General features: G+C 48.6%; 1 pseudogene across 1 annotated transcript; it reads right to left on the bottom strand.

The window, feature by feature from the left end:
• Positions 1-20: 20 nt before the first annotated feature.
• LOC146276224 (cGMP-inhibited 3',5'-cyclic phosphodiesterase 3A-like) lies at positions 21-21,809 on the bottom strand (annotated as a pseudogene). The gene is made up of 15 exons (XR_014762525.1): positions 20,931-21,809; positions 11,889-12,152; positions 11,386-11,531; positions 11,185-11,291; positions 10,813-10,960; positions 10,658-10,725; positions 8,112-8,219; positions 7,660-7,871; positions 7,364-7,475; positions 6,722-6,934; positions 6,471-6,589; positions 6,006-6,209; positions 3,684-3,845; positions 1,418-1,692; positions 21-874 (listed from the first exon to the last, which is right to left on the bottom strand). The product of XR_014762525.1 is annotated as a cGMP-inhibited 3',5'-cyclic phosphodiesterase 3A-like (transcript).
• Positions 21,810-22,595: the final 786 nt, after the last annotated feature.

Raw genomic sequence — 22,595 nt, 5'->3', positions numbered from 1 at the left:
GGAGCCTTAACAAGCACATAATATCTGTTGAGACTTTGTTGCAGTTTAGACTCAAGGAGCTGTCTGTGAGTGTGTGAGTGTGTGTGTCCCCGCACATGTCTGTGTGTGAGTGTGAGTGTGTGTGTGTGTGTGTGTGCGCTTGTGTTGTATAGGCAAACACAAAACATGGGTTCATGAGCAAACATTGTGTGAGATGACAAATACAGAACTATGATTGGGCCCCCAGGATATCACACCGTGTTGGTGTGTAGTAAGCATGTGTGTGTCTTGTGTGTGTGAAAATTCTGTGTGTGTGTGTGTGCATGTGTGTGGGGGGAGGATGTAGTAAGCCATATTGCAGTATTACTCCTTGGTACAGAAAGAGCATCTAAAAAAGACCTGATAGAATAAATACCATTCTCTCCTTCCTTCCATCAGACAATCCTGTGGTTAGGGTTATCCCCCCCAGGTATTTAATGTGCCCCCCCAGGTATTTATAGGCACATTTCTCCCTTGTTTCTATAGTGTTGTGTCTGTGATGTGCTGGCGACTGTATATCTGAGGTCCGGCCATTGAGGGAATGTCTCAATCTTCCTGTTTCAGGAGGGTCAAAGGGCAAACTCTCTGACTGGTCGGTCACTTCGCTTTCTCCAGAAGCCCCCCCTTCTCACCCTCATCATCTATTAGTTCCTCTTTGCTGGTTGGCTCCTCCTCCTCACAGATGGCTGTGATTGGCTCGGCAGGACTGATGATGCAGCTAAGCTCCTCCCCCCTCACCGCCTTCTCCTGTGATTCCATGGCGATGACACTCTTCCACATCTGGTGGTTCTGCAGGAGCTGCTGGGTAATTGGACAGAACACCCTCCTGCCCATCCTCCCTCTCCTCTTCCTCCTCCTGCTCACACCTGCTCCTGCTTCTGTAGGACAACACACACACGTCAGATGTTAGAGGTTGGATGTTAGAGAGTGCCTTTTTGCTTGTTTTTTTCCACAGGTACACCCTTGCACTTTTCAAGGTTCATGTTGTTTAATTGTATCTTGTTCAACTACATGCTCTTATGGTTCTTCCCTTTGGGACTTGTTTCGTTTTCACAGTGTATGCTCATGTTTGGGCTACCCGCAATGTTTGGGGCTTTCTCATTGTTATGATCAGTGACCTTTGCACTTGTAAAGCTCTCTTTTGGAAGTTGCTTTGGATAAAAGCGTCTGCTAAATGTAGAGAGGTTGGATGTTAGAGAGGTTGGATGTTAGATAGGTTGGATGTTGGAGGTCGGATGTTAGAGGTCGGATGTTAGATAGGTTGGATGTTAAAGGTTGTATGTTAGAGGTTGGATGTCAGAGGTTGGATGTTCGAGAGGTTGGATGTTAGAGAGGTTGGATGTTAAGGAAGTAGAACTCACGAGAGCTGTCTGAGCTTGCGGAAGCATCGTGCTCTGACGTACCCTCCTCCTCCTGCTCCTCCTCCTGCTCCTCCTCCTCCTCCCCCTCCTGCTCCTCCTCCTTCTCCTGCTCCTGCTTCTCCTCCTGCTCCTTCTCCTCCCCCTCGCCCCCCTCCCTGAGCCAGTGTCCAGGCATGAGTGCGGCAGCGTGGTAGGAGGAGCAGAGCGGGGCGACTATGTGGCTGATGAAGGAGTCCTGCAGCCGGGCCAGCTGGGGCGCGGAGCCGTCCATGAAGGGGCTGATGGGTAATCCCAGCCTGGCCTCCTCATCCCCCTGGAGAGGGGCATTATGGTGAGACAGGTGAGGATGACAACCATTTATGTCACAAACTTGAGGCCAAATTGTTCTACTGCTATCCACCGTGATGCCTTCAGTCAGATAGAGCAATGCTCGTCTACACAGCAGCAAAGGCTCCTGGGTAATCAGGTCAAATCAAATCAAATTTATTTGTATAGCCCTTTTTACACGCAAGCATGTCACAGAGGGCTTCACATACGCCCATAGAACTGCCCCTCAACCAACCTAAACCCTCAAGGAAGACAAGGAAAAACTCCCAGAAAAACTCCCAACGGGAGAAAAAATGGAAGAAACCTTGGGAGGAGCAATTCAGAGAGGGATCCCCTCTCTGAATTGGTAAGAGAGAGGAGCAGAACACAAGCTAAACATAGTCATACAATGTCAATGGGTTTTGAAACACTAAAAATCCATTGTTTGGCTTTATAGACGTTGGATGGGACCTGGAAACTCGCTGTTGGCCGTCATGGAGATCAGGTGTGTGATGTTTAGCAGCAGCAGGACCCAGGGAGAACACATCTAGTGCTCCTCATGCAGGCCTCAACACATATGCTCACACACACACACACATACGCTCTTAGACACACCCACACACAAATATACAGTCCTCCTAACACATAACCACTGCTTGAAGTGGAGAAAAAAAGGTGCCGGTAATCTCTTGCATTGGCAAATCATTATGAAATTTGAGATTTCTACAGTGAAAAACAAAACTTGGATTTCTGGTACAACAACAATTTATTGTTAGGTGCCGGTACGCTTAAGAGTAAAATGTAGAGGTGCCGGTACTGCGTACCGGTGAGTACCGGCTCACTTTGAGCACTGCACATAACCCTTACCCTCCTAACACACTAGAAAATACTCACATGCAATCAAACCTGGACACATCTCTCCCTCTCTTCTATCACCCTTATATTCACCCCCTCTCTCTCTCTCTCACGCTTATTCTTTCTCTTTTCCTCTCACTCTATTCATCTCCCTCCCTCTCATCGTTCACCACCTCCCTCCCCCCTCCCTCTTCCTAAATAATGAAGCTTCAAAGTGGGTCAGCAGTCTGAAGAGAGGAGAGGAGGAGGAGGAGGAGAGGAGACGAGAGGAAGAGAGAAGGAGAGGAGGAGGGGGAGGGGAGGGGAGGAGGAGGAGGGGAGGAGGAGAGGAAGAGAGAAGGAAGACAGAAGGAGAGGAGGAAAAAGGAGGAGAGGAGGAGAGGAAGGAGAATTCTAACTGCAGGAGTGGGTGCTCAGTAAAACAACTCGGATCTACAGACACATGGAGAGATAGAAAGTGGTAAGAAAGTATTGGCAGACAAACATTTTCAAGAGTGACTGCAGTCATGGTGTGTGTGACTGGGTGTGATTGTGTGTGTGTTTGTGTGTGCATTTGTGTGTGTGTCTGTGTATGAATGAAAGATGTCACTCATGACATATCTGGGTCAGAAGCATTTTTTCTCCACAGCAACAACACCTCCCTCTCTCCTTCTCTCCCCCACCTTCCTCTCTCCTTCCTCCTCCCCCACCTTCCTCTCTCCTTCTCTCCCCCCACCTTCCTCTCTCCTTCTCTCCCACCACTTCTCTCTTTCTCTATCTACCATCCTCCTCTCTCCCTCCTTCTCTTTCTTCCTCCATGGACAAGCTAGTTGCAGCATTGACATTTCTGCATCAATTTTTTATATAAAAACACACTCTGTCACACATACATTCACACCTACTTACAAAAACAAACAACAACACACAAACACACACAAGACACCTACTGCTACTGTGCTAGGCACCCATCAGTATCAGCCAATCAGAAGCACTGTTAATTCAGAGTGAGTGCGTCTGTTGCCAGGTAACGGTGAATTACTTGTCAGTCTATTTGTGGAGGAACATTTGTAGGACAAATTGGACTCCTGTCTCCACGGCCACCTCATCTACTTTAAGGGGTTCTAGAGGTACCTGCTGGTAGAACTGTGAGGGTTCTAGAGTTACCTGCTGGTAGAACTCGTTGGCGATGCGCTCGGTCCACTGCAGGTGCAGGTCCCGGCTCTTCAGTGGGCCGTCAACGTCCGCCAGCTTGATGCACATCTGACACACGAGCAGTCGGTCATTATCATTGGTCCAGTCGATCCCCGAGCAGCCCTCCTCCCCCACCTGTAGGGGAAGCCCCCGAGCCAGACATCAAATACTCAGTATTTTAACTGTAACATTTATTAGTTATTAAAAGTCATGTTTCTAAGTCCACCAGAAGTTTTAGACCTGGCCTATTTTTCCCTGAAATATGTATCACTGTCGTGTGCATATAGCCAATTGGTATACATTAGTAAACCTTTCAAAACTTGTTTTTCACACACACACACACACCATATCATTTTTTATAACCTTTTTTTGCAACTTAAAGGGGTCATTAGGGTTGATAAGGTGTCCATTGACTCCTTATTCACTATCTAAATCTCACAACTTAAAACTGCAGTTGTAAAACGATCAGTTTTGAAAAAGCTGTATTTGTGATGTCAACTTTGTCACACTCCAACATTTACATACAGACCAGCCCTCTGGTGTTCTGTCCCAGGATCTCAGACACTAGTTTAGCTGCAAGCTGCTCTGTGTACTCATCAACATACCTTCCTTAGCAAATGACTGATGGGAGGGGGGGGGGGGGGGGTTGTGCGATAGCCCAATGAAGGGAGACTGGCGTTTTGGAATGCAAGGGAGAAAACAGGACAGAGTAACACGGCGGATATCGCTATTAAAAAAAGAGTTAAGGCGGCAGGCATGTGTTGCTTAGGTGGCCGCCTTCACGTAAAGTGCTGCGGGAAACCCTGGGCATGTAAACTAGTTTAGCTTGCTAACGCAAGAGCATAGGTAGAATGTGTGATGATTTAGCGTAGTTTATTGGCAATGGGGCTAACGCGTTATTTCATGTCCCTGACTGTGTTTCTTTCTAATAAATAACCTGTGTTGTTATGAAAATCTACAATTCACGATGCCCGTTTGTCCATGTCTTTGTCAGGTTATTTTTAATTTGATTTTTCAGCAGGATATCTAGTTAACTGAAGCTGAGTTGAATCAATATATAGTTTGTAGGGCTGTCCCCGACTAAGATTTTCTTTGGTCGACCAAGACTCAGATAAAACATCTGAAAATCGACTAATTGAAATTTGAAACGTACAAACATTTTTGCATTTGAATCAATGGCTGAATGGACATTGCAAATTCAGCCGCTAATAGCCTATAATAAGACTTGTATCACCAGTCCTGTTGTAACCGAATGCCGATGGTATTTAGTATCTCTTACAATGTACTACAAATTAAAAATATAGTTTGTATAACATGCAAATCATCAGAGCGCGCTTATCACTGCCTGAACTTGCAGCATGCAAACTTACGTAGAAGCTGAGTGGGGAACGGTGCAACAGAGAAAGATTTTGTTGTCTTGGTCGGAGAAGATAATGTCATTCGATTTGGATGTGATTCTTGTAATAGGCATATTTTCAACCCAGCGCGTTAGCATGAGCAAAGTAGGGCTAGGCCAACTTACGTTTTTCAGGTGGTAGGCTATATCATATTGGACGTTGAACTACGAAAAATAAACCGTTGTTGGCAGAGTTTGCATTCAACATTTTTTGAGTCACCCGGTACTTTGTAAATGTAAATGTACTAAAACTCTTTTTGAAAAAAAAATCAACCTATTGAAACTTTTTTCTCAAAACAATTTTTTCAACATTTGTAAGATTTTTGTAAGATTTTTTTTTTTTTAAACCTTTGGAAAAATTGTTTCCACACAAAAAAAGGTAATACTTTTTAGCAACCTTTTTTTGCAACTTTTGTTTGCTACTTTTCAAAAAATATCTTGTTTTAAACTTTCGAAACTCACCACACAAACATACTGCACTCTACGATAAGTAGCCTAGTCGGCATTAATATTTTAGGCTCCTCATCTCAGTTATGCACTAGGATTTACTCAAGCGCACTTAGAAAAGTAGTTTCATTCATTAATTTACAATTATAATTATGTTTTATTTATTTGGTACTGTATTATTTGGTAACTATGATTTCAGATTCGAAAAGTAACTATTAAAAACAAAAGCCATCAAAGACATTTTGTCAAATAAAACCTCTAACTTAAGAATGTTCTTGTGATTTTATACATACCTAATGTTGTGAAATAAAATTATGCATAATAATCGTGAAACTGTAATTATTCCGCAGACTAAATTGTACCATCAAAATCTCTAATCTTTGCATCCTTCGTGTACAGTCGTCTAAACCTTTGTGTAGAATGAGACAATATTATCACTACCATTTTAATACCTTGGCGTTGAACTCTGCCAGGAAGTCAAAGTGCTTCTTCAGGTCGGTGGCCAGGATGGCCTCGATCACCAGGAAGCGGAAGCGCTTGAACTCCACGTGGCTCAGGCTGGACAGGAAGTTGTACTCTGGCCTAGACAGGAAGAGGCTCCAGGCGGAGGCGGCGTGGTGATTCTCCAGGACCGATCGGTCGTTGTACAGAACGGCCTGGGGAAGAGAGAAATCTTAGTTCACAACAAGTATCACGATTAGTTTTTTTCACCATTTAAGTTCACACAAACAAGGAATTTACTGTGGCTGGAAGGTGCATACAATAAACATGGATCTTAAATAAGAGTAGAAATGTACAATAGTCTAACTAATTCTAAACAACTAAACAACAATATGTATAATATAAAAATCTAAAATAGATATATAAAAATAGGAAGACATGTCTCTTCCCCTTGCCCTCTCTCTCCCCCTCCTCACCTGGGGGGCGCCGGTGGCGACCAGGAAGGCGTTGGTCCTACCGGGGTGGTCGTAGTCGTGCATGGCGGCCGCTACATACAGCGCCATGAGCTCCAGCGCCGGAATAAGACCTGAGAGGCCCATGGAGCTAGGGGCAGGGCCAGGGCCAGGGCCAGGGCCAGGGCCAGGGCCAGGGCCAGGGCCAGGGCCAGGGCCAGGGCCACCATACGTCATCCTGGACACCAGGTAGCCCCCATGGAAAGAGGACATCAAGCCCGGCTCACCATCTGGAAGTAAGAAAGGGGGGTGGGGGGGGAGTTTAGATGAACTGACATCTTCAGACAGACAGGCCTCCAGTTCTTGTGTGTGTGATTCCTCACCAGAGCAGGGTGTGTGTTGGGGCTGGGAGGGCAGACCTGGCACAGCCTGGGTGGTGAGGTACCACACCGCATGGAGCACATCAGTGGCGTGGATCCGGTTATGGTCTGGGGATCAGAGCACACGCTGCAGTACCACCACACACCAGCTGAGAGCGCCCACACACAGAACAGTCGGGTGGGAGAGGAGGGAGAATGCTGCTGTGTTGTACAGGGAGTCAGGTGGCTGAGCGGTTAGGGAACCGGGCTAGTAATCAGAAGGTTTCCAGTTTGATTACCGGCCGTGCCAAATTATGTTGTTTCCTTGGGCAAGGCACTTCACCCTACTTGTCTCGTACCCGTGCCCTGTACTTACTGGAAGTCACTCTGGATAAGAGCGTCTGCTAAATGACTAAATGTAAATGTGCAGCCCCCTGAATGGATAAGGAATTCTATATATTTTGTGTGTGTCCCTCTAGTGTGTCTATATGGAGGCTTGTGTGTATCCCTCTAGTGTGTCTATATGGAGGCTTGGAGGTGTGCGTGTGTGTGACTCACAGGGAATGTCTCTGTATCCGCTCTCCAGTGCGGTGAAGTAGTTCATGAATTCTCTCACAGGGATCTGAAAGGTCTCAAACAAACCTGTGTCCTCAAACAGCCTGTATGAAACCTGCGAGACACACACACGTCAAAACAATATTTGTTCTCATTGGATGCATTGCTACTTACCTGACATGAAAAAAAATCACCTGTAAAGTAAAAACAGACAAAAATGGCTATCCTAGCTAATGCTACCATTGCCAGTGCTGAGTGGCAAAAGCTATCCTTGCTAATGCTAACCAGCTAATGCTAACCTGAGAGAGGATGCGTCCGGTCCTGCCGTGGGTCTTCTCCGCCAGGGTGAAGATGGGGAAGTTCCAGCTGGTCAGCTGGCTCATCAGGGGCTCCAGCTCTGACATCACCAGGAGCTCCGGGGCCAGGAGGGGAGGGTCCTGGAGGGGGAGGAGGGAGTAAAGAGGAGGCTGGGGTAGGAGTGAGGGACAGGAGGAAGGGGAAATGTTGTTCCCTATCTACAATTACCAACACAGCCCCAGTTCACCTACCTCTGGGGAGGGCAGCGGGGGGCCCAGCAGGGCCTCGGGTTGGAACTCCCTGCCACCCGCGGGGTCCCTGGGGGCTTCCCTGCCCCCCTCGGGGTCCCTAGGGGCTTCCCTGCCCCCCTCGGGCTCCCTGGGGGCTTCCCTGCCCCCCTTGGGGTTCCTAGGGGCTTCCCTGCCCCTCTCGGGGTCCCTGGGGGCCTGCCTGCCCCCCTCATCCTCGGTCAGTGCAAAGTCGCTGCTGTCGCTGTGGTTAGTTTCGTAGGTGCTGTCGTAGTCCGAGGAGGCCAGGACAGAGGAGGCCAGGACAGGGTCGTCTGGATAGGGGGAGTGGAGGCAGATTATCACATCTTATTTTCTGCACAAATCCAAAATCCTACGGATCCTTTTAGTTGTGGGACCCAGGGTGATAAGGGGTGTGGGGTGGGGGTGTGGGGTGATAAGGGGTGTGGGGTGTGTGGTGGGGGTGTGGGGTGATAAGGGGTGGGGGGTGATAAGGGGTGTGGGGTGTGTGGTGGGGGTGTGGGGTGTGTGGGGTGATAAGGGGTGTGGGGTGATAAGGGGTGTGGGGTGATAAGGGGTGTGGGGTGATAAGGGGTGTGGGGTGTGTGGTGGGGGTGTGGGGTGTGTGGGGTGATAAGGGGTGTGGGGTGATAAGGGGTGTGGGGTGATAAGGGGTGGGGGGTGATAAGGGGTGTGGGGTGTGTGGGGTGATAAGGGGTGTGGGGTGATAAGGGGTGTGGGGTGATAAGGGGTGTGGGGTGATAAGGGGTGTGGGGTGATAAGGGGTGTGGGGTGATAAGGGGTGTGGGGTGATAAGGGGTGTGGGGTGATAAGGGGTGTGGGGTGATAAGGGGTGTGGGGTGATAAGGGGTGTGGGGTGATAAGGGGTGTGTGGTGGGGTGATAAGGGGTGTGTATGTTGATTGTATGCACCTTCCTGCCGCAGTAAATTCCTTGTTAACCCACCTCCCCCCCCCCTCCCTCCACCCTAACAACAGACGACTTCTCCTCCTTCTTTGAGAAAAAAGTCGCAGACATTAGCAGTCGGTTCCCTAAACCCACCTTTCCAACCCCCTCACCCTCCATGACTGACCCAACTAAATGTCTAAACTCTTTCTCTCCCCTATCAGAGGCAGAGATCTCTGACCTCATCCTCTCTTATCTCCGGCACCTTTCCCTCTGCCTTCAAACAGGCCAGAGTTACCCCTCTACTCAAAAAAACCCTCCTTTAACCCTGCCGTCCTCCAGAACTACAGACCGGTATCACTGTTACCGTGCTTTAAAAAAAGATTTGAACGTGCTGTATCTAACCAACTGTCAAACGTTTTTTCTCATAACAAGAACAGAACTTCTCATTATCCCGGCTAAACCCTCCATCTCCCACAATCTCTCAATCACCCTGGGATCTGCTACAGTGACCCCTTCATCCTTTGCCAGAAACCTTGGGGTTACCATGCATGACGAGCTCTCCCTCACAGCCCACATTGCTGCAGTCTCCCGGTCGTGTAGATTCACCCTCTACAACATCTGGAAAATCAGGAGATACCTGTCTGAGCACTCCACCCAGCTGCTTGTCCAAGCACTTGTCCTCTCTAAGTTGGACTACTGCAACTCGCTGCTCGCCGGTCTCCCAGCATGCGCAACCCGCCCTCTTCAGAGGATTCAGAACGCAGCGGCCCGCCTGGTCTACAATCTACCCAGACGCTCCCATGTTACCCCGCTCCTCATCTCCCTCCACTGGCTACCCATCACGGCCCGTATCAGATTCAAGACCCTGGTACTGACCTTCCGAGCAGTGAACGGGACTGCACCCGACTACATCAAGTCTCTCCTGCAGCCTTACACCCCCACCCGCCACCTACGGTCTTCTTCAGACAACCGCCTGGTGGTCCCACCGCTCAAGACCGCCCGGTCCCAACACAAGCTCTTCTCCTGTCTGGCCCCCCAGTGGTGGAATCAACTCCCCACCTCCATCAGAGATTCTGACTGTCTCTCCACTTTCAAGAAAAGGCTCAAGACGCAGTAGTTCCGGGAGTACAACGGTACTTAGGAATGGTTTGCTTGACCTCATTGTTAGTTTCCTCAAGGATCACAATAACTCTTACTGAGAGACTTGTTGCTCTTGTGGTTAGTGGTAACTGAGTTACATTTTTGTACTCGCTGTGATATTGTTTTTAATGTTGCTTGTTTTTCCACAGGTACACTTGCACTTATAGCGGTTCATGTTGTTTAATTGTAACTTGTTAAACTACATGCTCTTGTGGTTCTTCCCTTTGGTACTTATTTTGGTTGTTCACAATATGTGCTTCATGTTTTGGCTACTCGCAATGTTTTGGGGCTATCTTGTTGTTATTATCAGTGACCTATGCACTTTGTAAAGCCCTCTCTTGGAAGTCGCTTTGGGTAAAAGTGTCTGCTAAATGAATACATGTAAATGTGTGTGGGGTGCTGTGGGGTGATGTGGGGTGATGGGGGGAGATGTGGGAGACTAACAGTAATCTGTGGAGCAGCTCAGGGAAGCCACACCCCCTGTCTTCCTTCTACTCTGGCTCCTACTCTGGCTCCTACTCTGGCTCCTACTCTGGCTCCTACTCTGGCTCCTCCTCTGGCTCCTACTCTGGCTCCTACTCTGGCTCCTACTCTGGCTCCTACTCTGGCTCCTACTCTGGCTCCTACTCTGGCTCCTACTCTGGCTCCTACTCTGGCTCCCAAAGGAGCGTCTGCTAAATGACTAAATGTGATGGACTCCCCACCTGTGTGTTCCTCTCTCTCTTGAGTCTCCTCATGCCTTTCTCCCTGCTGGATGAATGGACGACCACAGCTGCAACACACATGCACACCAGTCAGGACATCTCATCTAGCCTTCAAACACACAGAGTGTGTGTCTCGGTGTGTGTGTACCTGCTACAGAGAGGGGGGGAGCTGCAGGGAGGTGTGGTGGAGCTGGGGGCACTCAGGCTGTGCGTGAGGGTCCTGCGGGGGGGCCGGGGGGCCCGGGCAGGGGGGCCGGGGAGCTCCACAGAGCTCCTGGCTGTGGGGCTGGACACTGGGCTCCCCTGTAGAGGGGGGAGGAGCAGGGGGAGGCCAGGGGGGAGAACAGGCAGGGAGGGTGACCTGGAGAGAGAAAATGTGTTCATGGGATACAAGCAGATGTGCTTTCAAACTGTGAATTGATCTTAAAGCAGAAACACACACAAACACCCCCCCACCCACACAGACAACACAGACACACACACACCCCCAAACACCCACACACACACACACACACACACCCACACACCTGCTCTTGCGTGTCGTCTGCTGTAGATGTGTTTGGAGGCGGAGCCAGAGTAGGAGGAAGACAGGGGGTGTGGCTTCCCTGAGCTGCTCCACAGATCACTGTTAGTCCTGGCACAAGCACACACATACACACACACACGCACACTGTAGTTTGGGTCTGGTTAAAGATGTGTGTGTGAGTGAGTGTGTGTGAGTGTGTTACCTGCAGGAAGGGATGTCTTTGGGGGTGCAGTGGTCGCGTCTGATTGGACAAGGCTCCAGAGTGGGCAGGCCTGTTGCTGAGGTGGTGGTTGTCCACGACGACGAGATTCTCCTTAGCAACCCTGGAGGCAAGCTCCGCCTTAGTCGCTGCAACACACACACACACACACACACATGTGCACGCACACACATGTGCACACACATGTGCACACACACAGACAAATACACACACAGACAAACACACGTGTACGCACACACACACACACATGTGCACCCACGCACACACATAGACAAACACACACACATGTGCACATGCACACATACACATGCCAATATCAATATTTCAGACTGATATTGTATATGATTGTGAGTGTGTTTGAGAGAAAGACAGACTGAGAGAGAGGGTGTGAGTGTTGGTTAGAGAGAGACACAGACAGAGACTTGCGTGTGTGTTAGAGAGACAGAGAGAGAGTGTGCGTGTGTGTGTGTGCATTGCTGCTGTACCTTCGGCAGGGCCAAGTTCTCCGCCCTGTGTCCTCCCTCCACCTCCTCCGAGCAGGAGCGCATGTTGTGTCCAAGGACCGGGTGGGCAGGGGCCCCAGGGGGGCGGCAGGAGGCTGGGAGGACCTGGGTGCTCAGCAGGGTGCTCACGACCCTCAGGGAACCCCAGGCCCCTGGAGGGAGCGAGGGGTCAGCCAGCAGGTCTGAGACCAGACCATGGGCCTCCCCCATCACTGAGATATCCACCATCACACTGGTGCCTGGAGACTGGGGAGGGAGGGAGGGAGGGAGGGAGGGAGGGAGGGAGGGAGGGAGGGAGGGAGGGAGGGAGGGAGGGAGGGAGGGAGGGAGGGAGGGAGGGAGGGAGGGAGGGAGGGAGGGAGGGAGGGAGGGAGGGAGGGAGGGAGGGAGGGAGGGAGGGAGGGAGGGAGGGACAGAGAGACACAGAGAGACACAGAGAGACACAGAGAGACACAGAGAGACACAGAGAGAGAGTGTTAAACAGAGTCAAGTTGGCATGAAGCGAGGATGGTGCAATGTTAGGTTTACGTCACACTGCTCTGACGCACACACTACTTCTGTGTGTGTGTGTGTGTCAATGTTGACTGTATGTGTGCAGCATAAAACTATGAAGTCACTGATGTCAGTACACAGACCATCTATAGCTCTCAGATATCCAGACTGATCAAATTAACCAAGCAGGCAGACCACCCCTACACATCAACACACACACACGTACATGCATACTTACACACACTCCCTGCTGTGCTTACTCAGTGTGCTAATGAGATCACATGATCATTCTCAACAGAACTCCGTCCCATCTGCACACAGCCTCCAGCTGCTCTCCCTCCTCTCCTCTTCACTGCCCTCCCCTCCCCTGCTCACCATCATCATCATCTTCATCATTGCCACCATAAGCCCAATCTCCCAGTGATGTTGTGAGTGTGGCAGGTTAGGGATGAAAGCTGTCCTGACAACAGAAGCATTTTAATGCAGAGCCTCTTCACAGTCAGAACACCATAACCACCTCATCGCCCCTCATACCTCCTTCACTACAGACACGCTCATCCCTCTCTCTCTCTCTCTCTCTCTCTCTCTCTCTCTCTCTCTCTCTCTCTCTCTCTCTCTCTCTCTCTCTCTCTCTCTCTCTCTCTCTCTCTCTCTCGCTCTCTCTCTCTCTCTCTCTCTCTCTCGCTCTCTCTCTCTCTCTCTCTCTCTCTCTCTCGCTCTCTCTCTCTCGCTCTCTCTCTCTCTCTCTCTCTCTCTCTCTCTCTCTCTCTCTCTCTCTCTCTCTCTCTCTCTCTCTCTCTCTCTCTCTCTCTCTCTCTCTCTCACTGTTCCTCTCTCTCCCTCTGTCCCTGTCTCACTGTTCCTCTCTCTCCCTGTCTCACTGTTCCTCTCTCACTCTCCCTCCCTCTGTCTCAAATAAAATAAAATAAAAATGTATTTGTATAGCCCTTTTTACAAGCAATGTCACAGAGGGCTTCACAGATACACCCATAGAACTGCCCCTCAGCCAACCTAAACCTTCAAGGAAGACAAGGAAAAACTCACTGGAGGAGAAAAAAATGAAGAAACCTTGGGAGGAGCAATTCAGTGAGAGATCCCCTCTTCCTGAGATGGATGGTGAAAGAGAGGTGCAGAACACAGGCTACACAGTCACAGTCTCAATGTCCCTCTCTCTCTCCCTCTCTCTCACTGTTCCTCTCTCTCCCTCTTTCCCTGTCTCACTGTTCCTCCCTCCCTCTCTCCCTCTCTCCCTGTCTCACTGTTCCTCCCTCCCTCTCTCTCCCTCTCTCCCTGTCTCACTGTTCCTCCCTCCCTCTCTCTCCCTCTGTCCCTGTCTCACTGTTCCTCTCTCTCCCTCTCCCACTGTCTCACTGTACCTCTCTCTCCCTCTCCCACTGTCTCACTGTACCTCTCTCTCCCTCTCTCCCTCTCTCCCTGTCTCACTGTACCTCTCTCTCCCTCTCTCCCTCTCCCTCTCTCTCACTGTTCCTCTCTCTACCTCTCTCTCACTGTTCCTCTCTCTCCCTGTCTCCCTCTCTCCCTGTCTCACTGTTCCTCTCTCGCTCTTTACTCTGTTTCTTTAGATAGTGCTACAGAGAAAAAGATAGAGGAAGGAGGTTAAATATCTATCTACAGTATTTCTAAACTTGGGAATGTTTCTCACCTGATCTCATCCCTCCATCATCCATCCCTCCATCATTGAGACACATTTGTTAATGTTCAACCTACCCCCAAACACGATCGATGGGTTTCAACCTCATTTGAACCACAATCAAAGAACATATACACACACATCAAATCAACATTTATTTGTATAGCCCTTTTTACACGCAAGCATGTCACAGAGGGCTTCAGATACGCCCATAGAACACACACACCACACACACACAGCCAGGCTGCAAGGACCCTACCTGGTTGGAACTGTTTCTCTGAAGTGCCATGATGCTCCTGGTCTCTACTCCTCCACTCTGTCTCTCCTCCTCCACTCTGTCTCTCCTCCTCCACTCTGTCTCTCCTCCTCCACTCTGTCTCTCCTCCTCCACTCTGTCTCTCCTCCTCCACTCTGTCTCTTCTCCTCCACTCTGTCTCTCCTCCTCTCTCCAACTCTCTGTCTCTCCTCCTCCACTCTGTCTCTCCTCCTCCACTCTGTCTCTCCTCCTCCACTCTGTCTCTCCTCCTCCACTCTGTCTCTCCTCCTCCACTCTGTCTCTTCTCCTCCACTCTGTCTCTCCTCCTCTCTCCAACTCTCTGTCTCTCCTCCTCCACTCTGTCTCTCCTCCTCTCTCCAACTCTCTGTCTCTCCTCCTCCACTCTGTCTCTCCTCCTCTCTCCAAATCTCTGTCTCTCCTCCTCCAGTCTGTCTCTCCTCCTCCACTCTGTCTCTCCTCCTCTCTCCATCTCTGTCTCTCCTCCCCCCTTGCCCTGCTACCCAGGCAGCCACAGCCAATTCCCTGCCTGGATGCTGCCAGGTGTTGTGGAGGAGGACAGGACAGGAAGTGTTGATATTGAACATAGTTTGTTTCTAGGATACGCTCGGTCAAAGAGCAAAGGCCGTCTGGCATCATAAACATATTGTTGGTTTGGGTTGAAGTGGGCACAGCTGTATGGCGTTCTTCATTCTCCCCTGCAGAGTCAGGTTATACAGGTTCTAGAAGTTCTGCATGTTCTACAGGTTCTGGAGTTTTGCAGATTCAAGTTCTGGAGGTTTTGTGGCCTGGTGGTCAGAACAACATGCACCACAGAAGAGGAACACCCATACAACCATTCTATTAGTTTGTCCCAATAATGGCAGGGTTTCCCAGATTGGTTAAGAAGCTCTTAACACTAAGAACTTCTTAAGAACATTCGAAGAGCGCTCTAGAACGCTCTTCGAATGTTCCTAAGAAGCTCTTAACGTTAAGAGCTTCTTAACCAATCTGGGAAACCCGGCCAATACTAGTAGTGTGGTAGTATGGCTGTGTCCCACACTGTCTCCTCACTACATCCTCTCCTCCTCACCCCTCCTCCTCCCACACTGTCTCCTCACTACATCCTCTCCTCCTCACCCCTCCTCCTGCCCACAACCTGCCTGCCCAGACCAGACCACCACAGCTCTAATTTCCTTTCTACAGTCCTCACTACTCCTTCTGCTCTCATCTCATCTGTCCAGGAGTCCCTTCCAGACTACAAATACACAACCACACCTACACAATCACTAACCATGGGGGAGTTACTGGGAAGATACCATCTTTTATTCATCCATGTTCATCAGGCCAGTCTGTCTCTCTCTCCTTCACACTCTTCATCCATCTCTCCACCTTCTCTTTCTGAACAGGAGGGTTTCAGTTGTTCTAATACAAACTAAATTAATCTGGAATGGAATCAGCTAAATCGAATGAGCTTTAAGCTGTTTATTGTCCTGTCTCGCCCGCGATACTGAAATGCTGCCCCTCCCTCTCTCAGTTACCACGCACTTAATTCTAACAAATATTTATTTTTGACTGCTACACATGTTATACATCATTGGAAAGCTACGATTCTTGTGCTTCCATTTAAATAAACCAAGTCAAGATCAAGTCGCAACAGCAAGTACAGTCAACGTCTTTGTCCGGTGACCGTTCCTTCAACAATGCCATAGAAAAAAAGTTGTATTTACCTACCATTACTTCGGAATGTTCCATGTATGCACACAAAACCTCATCAAACCATTGATATCTCAACGTTTGTTATAGCCTACTTATTATTTATAAAGTTTACATAGATTTAAAAGCATATTTTGTTCTGCTCATTTACCACTCAAAATACTAAGAGTGAAGAATAGGCTAGAATGAAATACTTGTCTTCTCATTTCCCCTGCAAGAGGGAATGGTGATCAGCAGCCTCATAGCTAAATCAAAACAAATACATTTGGCAGACCGGTGTAAAAATGTACCTAATCTCTATGACTTAAACGTAATTTTAAGTTTTTCCCTTCTCGTGACATTTTCAGGCATTTAACCTACTCATATTGAATTCATTCATTAATAAAGAACCCCTTTGAAGCTTCTTCTAACAACGACGTTACCGGCAGTACTGTCCTGCGTCCGAAAGTATATATACTCCGAATATTTTTTTTCGCCAAAAGCGTGAGCACACCCAATTATAATTAGCCAAGAGTAGGTGTACCACATCAGTAATACTTATCAATACATATTGACATCTCAACCTCATTAGCATAATACACCCATGTGCACAATTAATTGTATTGTTAGCAGTGTATTCAAAGCCACAAGTAGTTGCTATTATGGGATGCTGTATGCATGCAGGTAGCAAACCAAAATATTTTATTCACCCTTTTACTGAAGCTAATTGGTCCAAGTTTGTTCCGAGTCCACTGCAATTGCAACATTTTGACAGCAAGGAAAGCATTCTTGCAGAAAAAGCAGTGGAGAGATTCAACTTAAATTCAGCACCTCAGAACCATAAGTTCGGTAATGTTGGATTTCACAAGGGTGCTACAGTAACTTCAGCAACGCATATAGCAACGCACGTAAGAGGAGTGAAAACGCAGCTCTGGAGGTTTTCTGTATTTTGTATGGCAAGATGTACAGTGGGGTCAGTGTATACAAATAACCTACTGCTGTTACAATCAGTGCACCACATTTGATCTGAAAATTAGTTGACAGATCTTGCATCCTTATTAAAGGACAGACAGGACGGGCAGGGCAGAGGAGAGGATGGGCAGGACAAAGAAGACCTATAATCTGATGTGGAATACCACGCCCCTCGAGTCATACGAGTGTCTGCTCCCACATTTTCTTTTCATATGATAAGGTCAACTACGCAAGATGCCTTTCTTCTTACTGGCTGGAGATGAATAGTCTGGAGGACACACATTTTGCATATACCTACTGGTACAATCTGGGGATGTTGTTGCTCAGAGACAACAGGAGTATGGTTTTGCAAACACTGCCTGTGATTAAGTCATAGAGCAAACAGCCAACAGAGACTCCAAAACTAAAATTGGACTGACTGGATTCTCCTTAAACAAAGATGCAGTGCATAGATGCACCACATCACTCCAACACAGTGAACTGCATGAATCATGAAAGGATAAAAAGGATATTCAAAACATCATGTCAACAATCACATTTATGATCAACCCATTTGACCAGACCTTGGAGGGAGACAGTCACTTAACATCATGAAAACTACCTTCAGATGCTGTTGTCAGGGACCTTTTTGAGGCTGGAGAGAGAGGAGACAATGCCTTTGTAGAGTTAGGACAATAAAGGCTATAGAGTGAAGAGATTAAAAACATAATCTTTAGATGTTTAAGGACAGAGCAAGAAAGACAATGATGAAGGTTAAAGGTCTGGAAATAACTTTTAGAGATCCTGTTACGAACCATTTGATAAGCCAACAAGATGATACACAAGTTCTGGTTGGTGGGAGAGTTTAGGTAGTTGAGACGATTGCCTGATAAAGTTTCTAACTTTGAACTAAGCTACAGAAAACATTTGCAAGAATTGGATGTGCCAACAAATGAAAATGTTTTGAGAAAAAAACGACGTTGATAATATAAAAAAACCAGCTCCTCCCTCGACGGGGACAGGTCATTTCAAAACTAAAGGCAGGCAGGCAGACAGACAGACAGACAGACAGACAGACAGACAGACAGGCAGACAGGCAGACAGACAGACAGACAGGCACGCACGCAGGCAGGCAGGCAGGCAGGCAGACACGCAGGCAGGCAGACAGGCATCCCAGCTAGAGCTGATTCATCACAACATTCAGAGATGTGTGTGTCTTTCCCCTCTCCTCCTCCTCTCCTCCTCCTCCTGTTCCTCCAAGCCTTCGGGTGGTTGTATGCATGTGTGCCTGAAAGCACCAATGCATGTCTTGCATGCTTACACACAGTACACAGTACACACACATTCACACTACACATACAAAGCCCTCTCATGTCTCCTCCTACCTCCTCATGTCTCCTCCTACCTTCTCATGTCTCCTCCTACCTTCTCATGTCTCCTCCTACCTTCTCATGTCTCCTCCTACCTCCTCATGTCTCCTCCTACCTTCTCATGTCTCCTCCTACCTCCTCATGTCTCCTCCTACCTCCTCCTGTCTCCTCCTACCCTCTCATGTCTCCTCCTACCTTCTCATGTCTCCTCCTACCTCCTCATGTCTCCTCCTACCTTCTCATGTCTCCTCCTACCTCCTCATGTCTCCTCCTACCTCCTCCTGTCTTCTCCTACCTCTTCCTGTCTCCTCCTATCTCCTCCTATTCATTGTGGCCACTACAGGGAAGAGTAGGCAGGTCAACAGGACTCATTGGGTCCCAGACTGGATTGGGCAATTCATCACACACACCACAGGCTTCTTACAGATTACACTGGCATCTGGTGTAGGAAAGAGTGATTAAAATAGATGGAGAGATAGACAGAGAAAGAGAGTGAGAGAGAAACCCAACCCATCTACGTCACAGCAACCTGTCTACGTCCGATCACAGATGGTTACATGCTGTAACTCAGCTGGTACAATGCAAATACAAAGTAATTAACACATAAAACACTCAGAGACTGCAGGTAGGTCTGTTCTGAGATATGCAATTGATTTAGCTAGTGTTTCTGTTGTTGCTAAATTCAATACATTTGAGGGGGCGGAGCTTCAGCTCCTTCAGGCGACACGCCCCCCAGTCTCAAGCAGAGAAGACTGCTGATTTTCTCACGATCTCAAAGCCTAATTTAACATACTTGTCTGTGTTTCTTTTTCATTTGAATTCGGATGGGTAGTTAACAACACATTCTTCTGTGGTGTGATGAACTTAAAAGTCATTTTCAATTCCACTTTAAAGCATCTTTAACCTCTTCCTCTAGTTCTCCCACTCTTTCTCCCTCTCTTTCTCCCTCTCTTTCTCCCTCTCTTTCTCCCTCTCTTTCTCTCTCTTACTCTCTCTTTCTTTCCCTGTGACACAGGTCGATAATAGACAGTTACACAAAGGAGGAACAATGACAAAATCGCCCTCCCTTCAGCAGCTGTGTAGTGGAATATATTGACCTATGTATCAGGTTTAGTGTGTATTGTGTGTGGTTTGTGCACTGTCTGTAACCATGACCTGGTTAAAGATCTATAAGGAATCTGACAGTCTTCTGGGTTTGGGTGGAACCTGACCCTAAAACACAAAATCGATCTGTCGGTCTGTCTGTCGTCTGTCTTCACTAGTCTGACACACATGCTACAGCACTTCCTGCATGCCCACCAGTACTTTCTGTCCAGTATTTAGTAGTATTATTTTAGAGATATCTACACTGCTGAGATTATTCTTCATATTAGACCATACTGCAACATCTTCATCACTGGGAAGAACACACTCAGCACAAGCAGACTAATTGTTTCTGTAGATATAGGTGGAGATATATATGCAGTGTGGCTAGTGTGAGAACATGTTTGATGGTTCCTGCAGATGAATAAACGCTGTGAGTGTGTCCCTTGTGGGCATCCACCCTAGACCCCAGCTAGAGATGTCCCTGGGCATCCACCCTAGACCCCAGCAGACCTGGTCCAGGAGGAGCTGTACACACTCAACACAGCCTAGTGGACCAGCACTGACTCACACTCACATTCACACTCACACACAGTCACAAACACTCGTACGCACATGCAGTCACACACACACACCAAGCGCACATACGCTCGCGCACATGCCTGCACACACATATAGTCATCTGAATAGTCATTTATTTTCTCCGCTTCACTACTCAGAGGACGGTACTGTACACTGTACAGCGCGTGCACAATTAATCTGCGGTCCAGAAACACTGGGTAAACTGAAGCAGAAAGACAACCGCTCGGGAGGGGATAACTGTTTGGCATCGGTTCAACCGCCAATGACCTCTGGAGTCTGGACACGCGACCGAGTTTGAGTCTGTGCAGCGCGGCACGAGCACGGTGCGCGTGTCTCAGGTGACTTCGTAGCCTACCTGAAGGATGGGGTAATTTCTCACGCGTGTACTCCCGTGTTCCACACACCGCCCCGGGGCCGGTTCCCGCTGCCTCGTTTTTCTTCCGCATCGAACAGTCCAGCGTCTCCTCTGATTGGCTGAGCGGAGGAGGTCTGCATTTGCTTATCAAAAACACGAGCACGCGAATGCACAGTGACCTATTTCACCGTTAACAACGACGGAGAACAAACATGAACAACAGCCCGGTTTGGATTGTCGTGGTTGTCTTTGTGATGCGTTGAGAAATAGTCCTTACAATAAAAGATGCACTATATATGTAAATATAAGGAGTAAATATAGATGGCCTGGCTACCTAGGTTCCACTGTACAGATTGAAGATCTAAACGCAGATTCATTCATATTAGGAATTATTTAATTGTTTCTAATAAATTACTAGTCAGCCTAACTATTCATTGAACGCGTGTCCCAATAGTGTTAGTTTTCTGGTGCGTAGTAAATGTGTCCCTTCTTTGCCAATGATTACGCACCTAAGAACCGTACGTACATATCCAGGATAAAGCACTCCTAAAACACGAGCAGCGCTTTTCCGAACTGTTAACGGACATCCTACCTGATCCTTGGCCATGCATGGTAGCGAGCTGCTGCGGTGAGGCTTGCTGCTGAGACTCTGGGCCATGTCCGAGGACACCCCCGAGACCGACCTCCGCCTCCTGCACACGGGGATATCCTCCTCCTTCGCCCCCGCTACGGACTTGCAGCACCCCGTCCCGTACCGCCTCGACACCGGCAGAAGCCGGTCAGCATACCTCGCAAGCAAAACCCCCGGGACTCCCACCGAGTAGGCCAGGAACGGTCTCCAGTCGGTCCGAACTTCCCTCAGAGATACGAGAGCGACGGTCCTGATGATGCTAATGAAGATGATGATGGAGACTCCGCGCCCGAGCCCAAGGACCATAAGAACCGCCCCGGTAAGGCAGGCGAAGACTACCACCGTGGCGGTGAACGACAGCAGCTGCTCGTCTGCGCCGTGCAGAAGAGACTGTGCAGCGGCTTCGGCCAAGTGACAGCTCGCCAGCAGCAGTAAGGCGCTCCGGAGCAGCACCCCGCCGTGGAGGAGGAACAGCCCGGCCCAGGAGAAGGCACATATGAGAGTAACAACTGAAGAGAGCGCGTACCAGGCTGTCAACAACACATCCAAACCGCGGCTTGCAGCCAAATGAAGAAGAGAGTCAAACTCGCTGCTCTAGCTGCCGCCCCGCTCCGCGTCCCAGTCAACCAATCTGACAAGCAGCGCAAGGATAACGGACAGAGACCCCACGAGCACCGCGGAAAATACTCCGCGGGAACTCCAGATCTCCCTGAGTCGAATCCAGGACTCTGAGTCCAGATGCAGCGGAGTGACACATGTTTTCACATTACCATTCCGCTCCGCCGCCCGAAGATGTTTATCATGTGCGCTTCTTATTGTAGCTCCGCTGCCGCCCCCCATCACTCAAGCGGAACGGTAACCAATTTTTCTGTGAATTGTTTCACACTACATTTTAAGCCGTTAAAGGGGAAGCGGAGAGCGCGATACTGGCTTATCCAAAATACGGGTTTATCTGACCCCCAAAATGAAAATGAACAACAATATTCTACAGAATGTCCTTTTTAAAAAGAGTGCTTAGGATGTAAAAATTCGGACAAAACAGTCGCTTAAAACGTTCGGAATTCCTTCCTAATTTGCAACAGCTAGAGCGCTGTGTATTATCAGCAAGTGGACCAGAGAAGCAGGTCCAGGGGGAATGTCCTGTACTTACTGTAAGTCGCTCTGGATAAGAGCGTCTGCTAAATGTCTAAATGTAAGCAACTCCTGTCGTTTCACACAACTAGGCCAGCACTCCACGTCGCTCCCCTTCCTCCCAGCACTCCACGTCGCTCCCCTTCCTCCCAGCGCTCCTTGTGGGTGGTGGGGGTGTGAAGGGGGCATTGTGGTGGTGAGGGGTTTCTGTCTAGAATCATAACCCTAACCTAACCAATAGGATTCCTCCTACCAGAGGAATCCTAAAAAAAGTAATTGGTTGAAATAAACCATGTCCAAATCTCAGCATCATAAAACAAATACTGTAATTATAAAAAATAATCCACTATGGCGATTCTGATTAAACAGCTTCAACTGCTGGCAGGGTTAGAGATCCCTGACCAGCCCAGTCTACTGTAGGGGAGGGGGGGTTAGAGTTAACCTAAAACACACTCCCTCCCAGATAAAATGAGAGAAAAGTAGAGAGAGAGAAAG

This window comes from Hypomesus nipponensis, chromosome 7 (genome assembly GCF_054491055.1).
Source record: "Hypomesus nipponensis isolate SF chromosome 7, ASM5449105v1, whole genome shotgun sequence".
Lineage (NCBI taxonomy): Eukaryota > Metazoa > Chordata > Actinopteri > Osmeriformes > Osmeridae > Hypomesus > Hypomesus nipponensis.
Note: the sequence above shows the minus strand (reverse complement) of the source record. Positions and strands in the feature narration are given on the sequence as shown.